This window comes from Sphaeramia orbicularis, chromosome 17 (genome assembly GCF_902148855.1).
Source record: "Sphaeramia orbicularis chromosome 17, fSphaOr1.1, whole genome shotgun sequence".
In the NCBI taxonomy this organism is placed as follows: domain Eukaryota; kingdom Metazoa; phylum Chordata; class Actinopteri; order Kurtiformes; family Apogonidae; genus Sphaeramia; species Sphaeramia orbicularis.
This window is the reverse complement of record NC_043973.1, coordinates 631754-647378: the sequence shown is the minus strand read 5'-3', so window position 1 is coordinate 647378 and position 15625 is coordinate 631754. Positions and strand designations below refer to the sequence as shown.

General features: G+C 42.3%; 1 protein-coding gene across 1 annotated transcript in view; it reads right to left on the bottom strand.

Annotated features, from left to right (window-relative positions):
• The window catches only part of LOC115437017 (E3 ubiquitin-protein ligase TRIM39-like), a 760370-nt gene that overhangs the window by 244549 nt on the left and 500196 nt on the right, over positions 1 to 15625 (bottom strand). The gene's annotated exons all lie outside the window — the stretch shown is intronic.

Genomic DNA, 15625 nt, shown 5'->3' with positions numbered 1-15625 from the left:
ACTGATTAAAAAAAACTAACAAACAATAAGCCACAAAAACAAAATAAGCCACAAACTGAATGAAACTGAAGTCAAATCATGAACCCATGGAGTTGGATCGATGCCAGTGGATGGACACACTGGGTTTAATGAGGGAGTGGACTGAAAAACACACTTTGTATCTTCAGTTCTTCTTCTAATATAATAACCCTCAACTTTAATCTGAGCTTTTATGAACATTTACATGATCAGTAAATTATATATGGGAAAATATCTGACTTTCACCAAAAAAAATGAAAAATACACAAGATAATATAATAAATGGTGAAAAATCACTTAAAAAAGGTTAAATCAGTGTTTTTCAACCTTGGACCCCACGTGGGGTCGCCTGGATTTCAAATGGGGTCACCTGAAATTTTTAGTAATTGATTTAAAAAAAAAAAAAAAAAACTTGCTAATAAAAAATAAATGTTGAGTTGACAGAGACAGTCACAATCCATAACAGACCAGACAAACTGTGGTTGTGAAACTGCAGCGCTGTGGTTCTGTTTGTGTGTCAGATGTTCACTGTGGTCAGTTTCAGATGCTGCAGCTCTTTCATAATTCATAGTTTCAGTTCTTGTTTGTTCAGTATTAATTGTCCTCCTTGTAAATCCCAGCTGGACTGACTGGACAGATCCTGAGCCTTTGTGCAGTAATCTGCACCTGGATTTACTGCCTCTGTCCACAAGAATATACATTATACAGACTAAATGTCCTCTAAAATTAAGGTTTATTTGCAACATAGTATAGCAAACTATTACATGATCAAAAATAAATTAGTTTTAGCAAAAAATAATGTCTCCATTTTGAATGTCTGGGGTCGCCAGAAATTTGTGATGTTAAAATGGAGTCACGAGCCAAAAAAGGTTGAAAACCACTGGGTTAAACAGAGAGAAAAGTTCATCTGGGAACTGCAGCAAAAGTAGCTCTGGGTCTTTATGGCTTAGTTCAGATTAAAAAAACAATTTATTCCTTCATTTACTGTGGGTTAAACAGAAGTGAAAACAGAATGTGTGTACATCTAAAGCTGTTTATTGTCCAGTGGGCTGGGGGCTTTCAGACCTGCTTCAGCTTCAGGTCTGAACCTCAGGCCTCAGGTTCTTTCACATGACATTTCCTCTGCATTCTCTGGTAAAACCACTGTGGGTCTAGGGTCGTCTTACTGCTAGATGCTCTTTCTGTCGATGGCTACCTTGACATTTTCTCGTAGAGTTTTCTGTTACATTGGAAAATTCATATTTCTATCAATAGGTGTGTTTTCATCCAGAATGCTCACATTTGAAGAAAGCATGCTGCAAAAAAGTTTTTATGCCTAGGAGAGCTGGAAAAGTTGGTGGTGGATCAATAAAGAGACAAGATTCACAAATGCATACAAGAAATAAACACAAATGCAATCACAGGTGGAAAAATGCAGCAAAATATATGAAGAAGTGCAGAAATATGGAAGTAAATGTGTGTCATCAGGTTTTGAATTACAAAAGCCACTGAATTTCTAACACTGATTTTTTTTGCACCGAAATTAAGTATCTGAATTTTTTGCATCTGAATTTTTTTAATTCTAAATTTATGAACATAGTTGAATTCAGACACAAAAAATTCAGAAACTTAATTTCAGTGCAAAAAAAATTCAGAGCAACAAATTCAATGTCTTTTGTAATTCAGAATCTGATGACACACATTTACTTCCATACAGAAACAAATGTCAGAAATGAGCTTCGACAAACTGTGGAAGTCTGTGAAACAACGTCATGGTCGTATTCACACCACAGCTGTTTAAGGGGACCAGAGGGGGGGTTTGAATGTACAGTCCAACCAGGATGCAGGTAATAATGCTGCGTTTCCACGACATGGAACCGACTCAACTCGACTCTGGTACCAGGTCCTGTTCCAGACCACTTCCATTACAGGATACTACTGACTTTACAGTACCTGGACGTCATAGCTAGGGATGGGAATCGATAAGAATTTAACGATTCTGATTCCATTATCAGTTTTGCTTATTGATCCGATTCCTTATTGATTCTCTTATCGATTCTCATTGAGTGAAGGAGTAAAAGAGTACAAACAGGTGTGTTTGCATTAACTGTCTTTTATATTTGCATCTGCACAGAAAATAGAACATATACAGTATGGACAAATAATAAGAACAGATGACACTGGGCCCAGTTGTTGTGTTTTTTTTTTTTGGGGGGGGGGGGGGGGGGGGGGGCTACAGTGACAGTGAAACTACAGACTCTTTACTAATTCCTCTATTGTCACATTTCTACCATGTGGAACCAGTTCCACTCTGCTCGTCTCCTGTTGTTGTGCACCTCATTTCCTTTCCCCTACCTTCAGAAACTTGTATCTGAGGGGGTACGACGTTTGTGCCCGCACCGGAACCAGAACTGGGCCCAGATGACGGCCTGGTGTTCACTCTGCCGCTAGATTCACAAGCACCGCTGAGTAGAGAATCAAATGAATCACATGTGGACAAATGTTTGAACAGACTGGACGGATTCCACCTTTAGAAGAAATGGAAGCTTTGACAGAGTTCAACTGGACCTGGTGTGGTCTGTTTGGACCTGGTGTGGTCTGTTTGGACCTGGTGTGGTCTGTTTAGACCTGGTGTGGTCTGTTTGGACCTGGTGTGGTCTGTTTAGACCTGGTGTGGTCTGTTTGGACCTGGTGTGGTCTGTTTGGACCTGGTGTGGTCTGTTTAGACCTGGTGTGGTCTGTTTGGACCTGGTGTGGTCTGTTTAGACCTGGTGTGGTCTGTTTGGACCTGGTGTGGTCTGTTTGGACCTGGTGTGGTCTGTTTAGACCTGGTGTGGTCTGTTTGGACCTGGTGTGGTCTGTTTGGACCTGGTGTGGTCTGTTTGGACCTGGTGTGGTCTGTTTAGACCTGGTGTGGTCTGTTTGGACCTGGTGTGGTCTGTTTGGACCTGGTGTGGTCTGTTTGGACCGTTTCTGCCTCAACACCATGTTGTCTTCGTTCTGACCAAAAGAATGCAGTGTACGCGTACCATCATCGCACATGCACAGTGAAGGTGGAATCGATAAGCAGAATTGTTAAGCAGGCAAATGATTCCAAGGAATCGAGTTACTGGGATCCGGTTCTGAAAAAGAACCGGTTCTCGATTCCCATCCCTAGTCATAGCGATGCGGTGAGTTCCTTCTGTGTCGTCTGCTCAGAGTCGCTGATAAACTAACCCGTTGTGTGTGTTGTCTCGTCAAACTCATGCTGAAGTTTTACGTCGGCCACCACAGACTGAACCTTTGACTGAATGGTGTAGTTTTACAGACTGTCCTCATGTGGATTCACCTACCGACAGATTTACTGTCAGCTTCTGCATCTGTTTTTTGTAAATGGGCGGGTCACAGAGACGACTCTGACCAATCAGTGGTCTGCAGTGTTTACACAGTGTCACCTTTAGTATCTGGTCCCCAGTCCTGGAACCTCTGCGGAGGTGAGACCAAAAAGCTAGTACCAGGTACCAGATTCCAGGTCCTTTTTCGTAATAGAAACGCAAAAAGGCTGAGTCCAGTCCAGTCGGTACCATGTAGTGGAAACATGACATATGTGACCTCTGGTCCTTTAAGTCAGTCTTTGTCAAATGGGGGTACATGCACCTGCAGTAGTAAGAGGTAATGAAGCTGTTTCCATGTTTGTTGCCGCTGCAGCTATAATGCGGCTGCATGGAGCTCAGCCTCCCACAGTGCATGTCGCGACAAATTTCCAAAAACGAGTGACCTACTGGTTCTGTCTGTAAACAAATGGACTGTTTACAGATGAGTTTCAGTGTTTTCTAACCACAGTGATGCTCACCTCAGAGGTAAAACCACCAGTCCCAGCTCCAGCCGGCTCACATACACCTCCAGGCTCTGACCTGGAACTCATGAACGAGTGAATCTGTTCGCTCTGAAACTGCCCATTAACTGTTTCTGTCCAAAAGCCCATCCCATCTTCTCTTTCATGGTCGTATAATTTGACTTAAGCATCGGAAAGACTGTCCCATAGTAGAACAGCAGACTGTCACAGACGGGGGGGCAGCAGAGGGCGCACTAGACACTTTTATTGTCCATTATTTTGACGGACAGGGTCATAAAAATTCCATCATAACATTATTATCCATCATTTCAAATTTTTATTTTTTAATGATAATGAGATATATTCAGAAGTATTTAATGTTCCAAACCATCTCAGTGGTGCAGCAGCTGGAGTTGCTGCTGGTGATAAACCAACCTGATGTCACTGCTCACATCATTCTGTCCTCCACTTTGAACTGCTGTGTTCTCTGTAGACGTTCTAAACTTTCATGTGTTTGTTCACACACTGTCAGATCCCATGAACTGAGGGTTAGGGTTCAGGTTCTGTGAAGCACAGATCTGGAAACAAATGGACATGCCATCAAATAACACATGAAAGGTAGAACATGCGTACATAGAACACACCAAACACCATCAGAACTGCAGTAGAACCTGCTTGTCCTTCATCCTTCACCATCAGTTCCTCTTTTTTCTCTGTGTTATCAGTGCCATCACATTTACTGGACTGTAAAAGAACTGAGCAGACTCAGCTGTCTGCACAGTTTGCACTAGCAAAGTAGCATCGAATTTAGGCTAAAGTTAGCAAAACAACAATTACCCTCAGTATTTTAATCTGTCAAAATGACGGACGGCCTTCACAATTTTCCATCATTTAAAAAAAAAAAATCTGTCAGTGGTGGAATATTTCCAGTTATCTGCTCCTCTGTGTGGTAGGTGTCCAGTCCGTACAGATCTGAAGTGTCACTGCACACACCAGCATTCTGAAGGTCCTCCTCACACCAGTTCTGGCGTCTTAATGCCTTCAACCAGAACTTTCACCGATTTTTGTGGAAGGGATGTTTACCAGCAGGAATTCTGTAGAAGTTTAGATCCTTCTGTGTGTTCTTTCTGTTCTGACAACCCACGGCACAGCAGGACGACGGCATTATTCACACTGACAGTCAGTGTTTGGCACGAACTCAGCGTGTTTTCTGCCTCCAAGGTGCACCAGCAGCACACGGCCTACGTCACCATGAAACTGATCTACGGTGGAGGACTCTAAGAAACTGTTGTTGTGAGAGATTCAGGTGAGTAATCACAGACAGACTTGCGGATTTGTGATATTTTAGCTCTGGCTGGGGTTTGACAGATCTGATGAAAAATTGTTGATGAAATTCATACGCAGCTTTAAGCCGTACATGGGTAATTTAATGCAGTTTGACAAGAACGGAGGTAGAAAAGGAAGTGAAGGGAATAGGACGTTTAAACGGTTTTGATCTAACGCTGAAGGACTCTTATGGAAGTAAATCTGTCTCATCAGATTTTGAATTATAAAAGCTGTTGAGTTTCTAGCACTGAATTTTTTTGCTCTGAAATTAAGTATCTGAATTTTTTATTTCTGAATTCAACTACGTTCATAAATTTTGAATAAAAAAAATGCAGATGCAAAAAATTCAGAGGCAAAAAATTTAGCTGCTTCATTTCAGAGCAAAAAAATTCAGTGCAAGAAATTCAGTGGCTTTTATAATTCAAACTCTGATGACCCAGATTTGCTTCCATAGAATCTGTGTTTAGTTTTGGGTTTTTCTTTTTCACCAGAGGCGCTCATCATGACAGATGAGAGAGGAAGACCTTCCCCAAGAGAGAGAGAGGCCCAAAGGGGGAGAAGAAGAAGGATGTCCACCCTAGAATGAGCAAGGTCACTTTTTTTTTTTTTTTTTTGCTTAATTCAAGATTTTTTTGCTCAATTCAAGCAAAAAATCTGCTAATGGAACAAGTGAAAATGCTCTTGTTCAGATTAGTGTAAATCAGATTTTCCAGATCTGTTGTCTGTAAATCAGTTCTTTCTGACTGTACAGTTCCTCTGTAGGTGATTCTGTCTGATTTGAAGTGTGATCAGATATTTGGACTAGAAATGAGACAAATACACTTGGTCAGATTCAGATTTTTTCCAGTGTAAACACTGGAACACAGACACATGAACGTAAGCATGAACCTAACATAACCTTGGGTTGTTGGAAATGTTTTCAAATTTTGGCATGACTAAAATTTTGAAATTTCTAATATTTAAATTGATGGGGGTTTTTTTGGAATTTTAAGATGAAAAATTTCACAACAGCTCAGGCTGAGTTTAACATCCAGATCAGACTCAGATTTCTCATCCTTCGCTGATTTATTGAACTCTGACCTTCCTTTCAAGCTAATCAACAGTCGCTAACTTTAACTGTAAAATTTCACCGCAACATACACTGTAAAAAAAAAAAAGTCTGTAATTTAACAGAATTTTTTTAGTGTTTATTTTACAGATTTTTCCTGTATTTTTCAGATACAAGAAAATATCAATGAACTGACAAAAACAGACTGATTTTACATGTCAAATGGAAAAGAACAGGAAAAAAAATTTAACTGTGAATAACCAGAAAATGTACATTTTTTTTAAAGATTTTTTTTCCACAGAGAAATACAGTTAAAATACATCTGCAAATGGATTGTAATTTCACAAATATTTCTTTTCTATTTATGAGATTAAACTGATAATTTAAAGTTTAATACTGTAAAAAAAAAAAAACATAATAAAACAAGATAAAATTACTAACAATTAACAGTAACAGAAGTATTAGTTCTGTCAGTTGAACCAGACTTGTTTGTTAATTGACAAATATCTTGTGTAATTACAGGAGGTTTCACTACAAAAATGTTGAATAAATGTATTTTTGTGAATGTATAACATGTATAAGCACTGATAAACTGTCCAAATACAGTTTTTATCAGTGGATTGGACAACTGAGTCTCACTGAAAATTATATATATATATATATATATATATATATATATATATATATATATATATATATATATATATATACATATATATATATATATATATATATAGTGAATTGGATTGTTTTAATACATGTAAATATTCTTTATTAAACATTAAAAAGTCAAAAAATCTCATGTAAAGTTAGGGCAAAAAACTGTATTTTAATGATGGAAAATTACTGTATTTTTATGAGATGGTTATTTTACATTATTTAACAGTATTTTTTCGCTGGAATAATACTGTTTTTTTTTTTTTTTTTGCGTTTTTTTTCTTTTTTACAGTGTAAATAATAGAATAAGGCTCATGTTAGCGTGTTGTTCTTTGCGTAGTTTTAGTTCTTGTGAACGGGTCATATTTTTACACCATGTTCATGCAGAAAAATAACAAAAGGTTTGCTTGTTTTTTTTCAGACATCAATATTAAGGCTGTGCTTCAAGTTTTTAAATGTACATTATTTATACTCCTGGTACTGGTTTTCAAAGATGGAGGTCACACAGGTGAATCTAACTCTGCAAAACAAGTCCAGAAGTGTCAGAGCATCAGAGGTGCAGATGTGGAAACCCCTGTGACCCATGTGAGGAGATTTGTTCGGTGTCTTCAGACGATCGTTCTCCTCCTTCATCACCATTAGGGGAATATTTTTCCCTTTGCTGCAGTGCGGGGCTGACCCTCTCTTTGACATTTCTATTAGAAGTTTCCATGTGTGGGCAGAGCGGAGCACACAACACAAGCATTAATATTAGAGCCCATCTTCTCTGGCCAAAATAAAAGCAACATATCTGAATTAATCATCGGATGCAAAATGTATGACCTGGATCGGACTTTTCGTTCCTCTCACACCAACATGTACAGTATATCATTAACCCTTACAGACCCAAACGTCCACCTTTAACCTAAACCATCTACTGAGCTACACTGTTTAATACCTGCTGATCCACTAATCCTATCAAAACATGGAAATAATTGCTGTAAAATACAGTTTTATCTGAGTTAGTCATAGGATAAATTGTACAAAAACATGTAAAATGAGCAAAACGATACATTTGGAAATAATTATCCAAAAAAGCATGAAATATGGCATAAAATTGGAATAAATCCTTCTAAAGTGAGGAAAGAATCAGCAAAATATTTGAAAAATTAGCAGAGTTTATCATTTCATAACATCCAGAACCCTGTATTTATTTAGTTAAGCCTCAAAAACCAGAGCCATCTACTGATCTAAACTGTTTAATACCTGCTGATCCACTGATCCTATCAACCCATGTCAATAATTGGTGTAAAATACAGTTCTTCATCTTTTCATGGTCATCAGATATGACCATATTTGGACGTTCAGAGGCTCCGTAGTTACCGTGGAAACACCGTCATCTTCTACAACATTGATTCACCAGAAAAAGTTGGAGTTGGATCAATGACAGTGCATGGACACACTGGGTTTATGTTTAAAAAAAAAAAGTAAAATCAATAAACAATTAACAAAAGAATAAATAATGTAAAAAAGAGCAAAAAGTTAACTACAATGAAGTTAAAAAAAAGTTTAAAAAAAAAAAAAAAAGTTAGGCGAAAAAAATGAACAAAAACAGTTAAACTAACCAATAAAATGAACAAAAATTACAATAAATCAACAAAATAATAAGTAACATCAACAAAATAAGCCACTAACTGAATAAAACTGAAGAAAAGAAATAGACAACAAAATGGACAAAAACAAGTAAAATAAGTAAAATTAATAAAATAAACTAAAGAATAAATGTGTCTGTAGTTACCGTGGAAACACCGTCATCTTCTACAACACTGATTCACCAGTAAAACCCATGGAGTTGGATCAATGACAGTGGATGGACACACTGGGATTATGTTCAATAATAACTAAAATGAACCAAAATGAATAAATAATTTACAACATAATAAATAATGTTTAAAAAAAAAGAGCAAAAAGTGAATTACAATGAAGTAAAAAAGAATAAGTTAAGCAACAAAATGAACAAAAACAGCTAAACTAACCCAAAAAATAAACAAAAATGATAATAAATCAACAAAATAATAAGTAACATGAACAAAACAAGCCACAAACTGAACAAAATTGAAGAAATAAATAAATGAATTAGGCAACAAAATGGACAAAAACTAGTCAAATGAATCAAATTGAAATAATAAGTGTATCTGTAGTTACCATGGAAACGCCGCCATCTTCTCCAACACTGATCCTCCAGTCAAACCCATGCAGTTGGATCAGTGACAGTGGATGGACACACTGGGGTTCTGTTCAGTTTATCGTGTATTTTGCTGAAAACGTCACTTGTTCTTCAATTTTCCCTGTTTTGATCTGATAACCTTTGAATTTACTCTGAGCTTTAATGAACATCTACATGATCAGTACGTTAAAAAAATGGGTGTTGTTGTTATTTAGAGGCATAACGTCATATTATGTTTTTCACATTAAACCAAGAAGAAGGTTTGGAGTCATTACTTCTGGTTATTATGCTGTTATTTTAGAGTCGGATGCCCTCGACTGTTCATATCTTCAGGGTCTTTTTTTCACTTTGTAAGTTCCTCATGTGTTGAAAGCCCTGGTTTACAGAATGATGGACAGACTGGAGAAAAATGTGTTGAAATCTATATAATGTACCCAAACAGTGTTGGTTTGTTCATTTTTGGTTTTGTTGTTTTGTCAAATATGTGTGAAAAATGTCAATAAAAACTTAAGTGACAAAAAAAACAAGCTTTCCTGTGAATTAAACGTGCATGTCTAAGAGGAAATGGAGAATGGAAGATGAGGGCGTATAGAAGCCAATCATGTAATAACAGCTGATAACATAATAACGGCCCATAACGTAATTAATTTGCCAATTTTAAAATGCAGTGAGTATCTGTAATATATGTAATATGTAATATCTGGTCAATGATGTAATAAAAGTCCTAAACCGATATTGTAATAACTTTTGGTCAATAACCTTAGAACTTATTGGCTGGTTATTACATAATTGGCCTGGTAAAAAAAAATCTTTGCAAATGTAAAAACTGAGCCAATAACATAATAAGTTCTAACGTTATTGGCCAAAAGCTGTTACGTTATTGGTTCAGGACTTTTAGTACATTATTGGTCAGATATTACGTTTTTGGCCTATTGCATTTTTAAAAATAGCACATTTATTACGTTATCAGCCGTTATTACGTTAGCAGTTGTTCTTACATTATTGGCTTCAACAGGACTTATCTGAACATCAGAGCAGGCCGTTTTTTAGAATTAAAACTGTAAAAGTAATGTTTGATCAGAGCAGTCATGATGAAAGGTCACAGTGAAGTCCGCAGAGGCATGCTGTGGAGTCTGAGCAGAAAGAAATGTGTTTGTAAAGGTGTTAAAAGGGTGAAAAGTGGAGGATACCACAGTGACCTGCACTTCAGCAGGAGTGTTCCACAAGAGTTTCATCCAGAGACAAGTGTGTTTATGAACGGCTGCTTCTGACCTGAAATACTCTGCAGGGTTAGTGGGTAGGTTCTTCTGGAGCCTATGGAAGACATGTTTACATCTGAGTGTACGCTGCAATATTAGTGTGAGAGAGAGAGAGAGAGAGAGAGAGCGAGAGCGAGAGCGAGAGCGAGAGCGAGAGCGAGAGCGAGAGCGAGACATTACAGTACTTATGGAGAACTCCCTCCACCCGCTCTTATGCATTATTCTCCCATTTTATTACCCCCCCCCCAGGTTTCTAAGCAGCTGTACTGTGTGTTCTTGTAATGGGACTAGTACAAATGCTGAACCCAAATGCAAGACCAGAACATAGATGACCAATTGAGTGTGTTTATTAAACACAATCACAGTAGTAAAAACACAGCACAAAATTGTTAACACGTCTATGAAGGCGTGTGATACTGGACTCTTCGTCCGGGCTGTGAACGGAGAATATGGATGGTCAGCACGGCCGAGCCGGAGGATTCCCGTCAACACCCCGACTAGGGCAAAACAGAGGATAGTCAAAAAACAAACCAGGTCATACACAGGAGGGCAATTCAGGAGGCAACGGGACATGAGGGAAAGGCTACTCACGGTCAGGGTCCAGGCGAGGGTCGAAACACAAGGTAACACGTTGGAGGCTGAGGTAGTCAGAGAATAGGCAGAATCAGAAGTCGATGTACGAACCAGGTCAGAACCAGACGAGCAGGCAGACGAGGAACAGGCGGAATCGGTGGTCGGAAGGCAAAAACGGGTCAAGAACGGGCAGACAGACTGACAGGTATCCAAAAACGCTGGTAAGTGAGCACACAAAGGTAGAACACAAACTGGCAAAGAAACAGGGGAAAACACAGGGTTTAAATACACAAGAGGGAGGGAAGACAATAGGACACAGGTGGAGACAATCAGGGAGGAGTCAGGTAATCAGGAGCAGGTGAAACAATCAAGGAGGGGAAGTAAAGACACCAGACATGACACAAGAGGGAAACTTAACAAATAAAACAGGAAATGACAGAGAAAACAGAAAAGACAGACACAGTCTGGGAGCAGACATGACAGTACCCCCCCCTCTAGGGGACGGCACCGGACGGCCCAGGAACCTCCGGGTGGCGGCGATGAAAGTCCCGGATCAGGTCCGGGTCCAGGATGTAAGAGGCGGGCACCCAGGAACGCTCTTCAGGGCCGTATCCTTCCCAATCCACCAAGTATTGAAATCCTCTTCCCCGGCGACGGGCCGCTAGGAGCCGGCGTACAGTGTAGGCTGGACCTCCATCAATGATCCGGGGTGGCGGTGGTGGCTGGGTGGGAGGAACTAACCGGCTCTCCTTAGCCGGTTTAACTTGACTCACGTGGAAGGTAGGATGAATCCTCATGGTCCTAGGTAGCTTCAGACGGACAGAGACAGGATTAATAATTTTTGAGATAGGAATGGGCCCACGAACCTGGGTGCCAATTTGCGGCTCTCCACCCTCAAGGGAAGATGACGGGTTGACAGCCACACACGTTGGTCGCGCTGGTAGACTGGGGCTGGAGTCCTGTGCCGGTCTGCAGCTGTCTTGTAGACCCCCGAGGCCTTTAACAGAGCTTGTCTGGCGCGAATCCAAGTCCTCTTGCATCTCCTTATCAGCGCCAGAGCTGAGGGGACACTGGCGTCCTTCTCCAGGGCCGGGAACAGAGGAGGTTGATAACCACAAATTACATGAAAAGGAGACAGACCAGAAGAAGCACAGGGCAGCGAGTTGTGGGCATATTCAACCCAGATCAGCTGGCGGCTCCAGGAAGCAGGGTTCTGGGAGGCCAAAACTCTAAGACCGGCCTCCAGCACCTGATTGAGCCGCTCAGTCTGACCGTTGGACTGTGGGTGATAGCCCGAGGACAGACTAACAGATGCCCCAATAAGGGAACAAAAAGCACGCCAAAAACGTGCAACAAACTGAGGACCTCTGTCCGAAACAATGTCTCTGGGAAAACCATGTAATCGACAGACATGATATAACATGGCCTCTGCTGTCTCCTTAGCAGAGGGGAGCTTAGGTAGTGGAACAAAGTGAGCCATCTTCGAAGAACGGTCAACAATGGTCAACACAGTGGTATTTCCATCAGACGGGGGCAGCCCCGTCACAAAGTCTAGTGAAACATTAGACCAGGGTCTACTGGGAACAGGTAGAGGGTGTAATTGACCAACCGGAGGTTTATTGGAGGTCTTACACGCAGCACAGACGGGACAGGCAGCGACATACTCCGCCACTTCTTTCTCCAAAGCGGGCCACCAGAAACGCTGTTTAATAACGAAAACAGTCCGCTGAACTCCCGGGTGACATGTCAGCCTGGATGTGTGAGCCCAGTGGATGACCTGCGGGCGGAGGTGATCAGGGACAAACAGACGGTCTGGCGGAACGCCAGCCGGGATATCACAGTCTTGTAAGGCATCAATAACAGATTTCTCAATCTCCCACTGCACCGCCCCCACCACACAGGTCTCAGGGAGGATAGGTCCCGGTTCAGAATCAGAGTTGACGGGCATGAAGAGTCTAGACAGAGCGTCAGGTTTCACATTTTTAGAACCAGGCCGATATGACAGTGAAAAGTTGAATCGTGTAAAGAACAGAGCCCACCTGGCCTGACGGGAGTTGAGTCTCTTAGCCGACCGCAGATACTCTAGGTTTTTGTGATCCGTCCAGATCATGAATGGTATTTCGGTCCCCTCCAGCCAGTGGCGCCATTCCTCCAGGGCCACCTTGATGGCTAGCAACTCCCTGTTGCCGATGTCATAATTACTCTCCGCTTTCGACAGTCTCCTGGAGAGGAAAGCGCACGGGTGAAGTCTGTTGTCCTTTGGGGAGCGTTGCGAAATGACTGCCCCAACCCCCAGATCAGAGGCGTCCACCTCCACAACGAACTGACGAGCTGGATCCGGAACCGACAGAATGGGGGCCGAAGTGAACGCCCTCTTCAGCTTCACAAACGCTGCGTCTGCTTCGGGATTCCATCTGAAAACGGACTTGGGAGAGGTTAGAGCATGCAAAGGGGCAGCCACACTGCTGAACCCCCTAATGAACTTCCTGTAGAAATTAGCGAATCCAAGGAATCTCTGGACATCCTTACGACTGGTGGGCGTGGGCCAATCCCTGACAGCACTGACCTTGTCTGGGTCCATCTGGACACTCCCCTCCGCGATGATGAAACCCAGAAAGGAAACAGACGGGCGGTGAAACTCACACTTCTCAGCTTTTACAAACAGTTGATTCTGGAGCAGTCTTTGGAGCACCTGGCGGACATGCTGGACATGTGACCTCTCATCCGAAGAAAAAATAAGAATGTCATCCAGATACACAAATACAAAACATTGAGCATGTCACGTAACACATCATTGACTAATGCTTGAAAAACAGCGGGGGCGTTAGTGAGACCAAACGGCATCACTAAGTACTCATAGTGTCCACTTGGGGTGTTAAAGGCAGTCTTCCACTTGTCCCCTTCTCTGATTCTCACCAAGTGATATGCGTTACGGAGGTCTAACTTGGTGAATACTTTGGCCCCGTGTAATAGTTCGAAGGCTGAAGACATGAGGGGTAACGGATATCTATTACGGATGGTAATGTCATTAAGGCCACGATAGTCAATACAAGGGCGTAGCGTCTTATCCTTCTTGTCGACAAAGAAAAACCCTGCCCCAGCTGGAGATGAGGATGGTCGAATCAGGCCGGCCGCCAGGGACTCATCAATATATTTTTTCATAGCAGCCGTCTCCGGACCAGACAGAGAATACAGCCTCCCCTTAGGGGGGCAGGTACCAGGACGCAAATCAATGGCACAGTCATACGGTCTGTGAGGGGGCAGCGCAGTAGCGCGTGACTTATTAAATACCTCTTTAAGGTCGTGATAACACTCGGGTACCTTACTAAGAGCAGGAAACACCGTCTCCAGCTCCTCCGGAGAAATGACAGGAGCCACAGTGACCTGGACTGGCTTGGACAGAGGGTCAGGATCCCGGACCCCCTCACGACAGGAACCACACCTCTCTCCCCAAGCTTGGACCTCCCCCGTTTGCCAGTTAATACAGGGGTTATGGAAAGAAAGCCAGGGGTGACCTAATATGAGAGGGTGAGAGTCAGAGTGGTAAATATGAAAACTGATTTCCTCAGAGTGACCATCTTTGAACCGGACAGTAACTGGTTGAGTCCGTTGAGTCACTCTACAGATAATGTGATTGTCTAAAGCCCTCGCCTCCAGGGGCTTCAGAACCGGGAGCAGACTGAGGTGGAGCTGCTTAGCTAATTCTTCATCCATCAGATTAGCGTCTGACCCTGAGTCTATCAGGACTGGAAGCTGCAGAGACACAGAGTTAGAGCACACACAGACCAAGGGCTGAACACGAGAGGCGCTGGACACACAGAACGTTCTGCTCAAAAGAGAGTCCTCACCTGCCATCGTTCCAGGCTTCACTGGGCAGTTGCTGACTCGGTGCCCCTCCTGACCACAGTAAAGACACAGACCAGCCACCAGACGGCGATGACGCTCCTCTGCTGACAGACGAGTCCGACCCACTTGCATCGGTTCCACCTTCGAACCCCCGCTGGACTCAGGTACTGGGTGAGGGGGTTCTGAGTGGGGCTTACTCACAGAAGGCTGGTGGTTCCATGATGGTTCTGGCTGCCAAAACGCCGACTGGTCAGAGACCCGAATAGCTGCCTCGATGACCTCATCCAGTGAATGGAGTTCCTGCCGGAGCGCCATCTCACGACCGATAGTGCGGTTAAGACCGCTCTGGAACGCAGAGATCAGAGACTTCTCGTTCCATTCAGATTCTGCTGCCAACGAACGAAACTCACTGACATACTGCCTTATGGGGCGATCTCCCTGCCTCAGCCTCATGAGTCTTTGACCGGCCTGTGGTCCACGGATAGGATGGTCATAAATCCTTTTTAGCTCAGCCATCAAACTCGAGGCTGACTGAGTGATGGGAGACCTTTGTTCATAGGCTGCGTTGAAAAGGCTTAAAGGAGGGCCTTCCAACAGGCTAGCAATATATGCAACCTTAGCTGACTCATTAGCAAAACGGCGGGGCTGGGAATCAAAAATGAGCTGCAGTTGCGTACAAAAATTACGGCAAGTATCAGGGTTACCTGTGTACTTAGATGGAGGTGGGATGTTAGGTTCCTCCAAGGCTTTAACGGGTGAGACAGAGTTAATATTCTCGACTGGCGGGACCGGAGCAGAAGCCTGGTTACCAGAATACTGGGAAAACTGAACGGACAGCTGATTCATCTTATCCATTAGGGAGTGCAAAATCTGTTCATGTCCCCCTAAGCGTTGCCCCT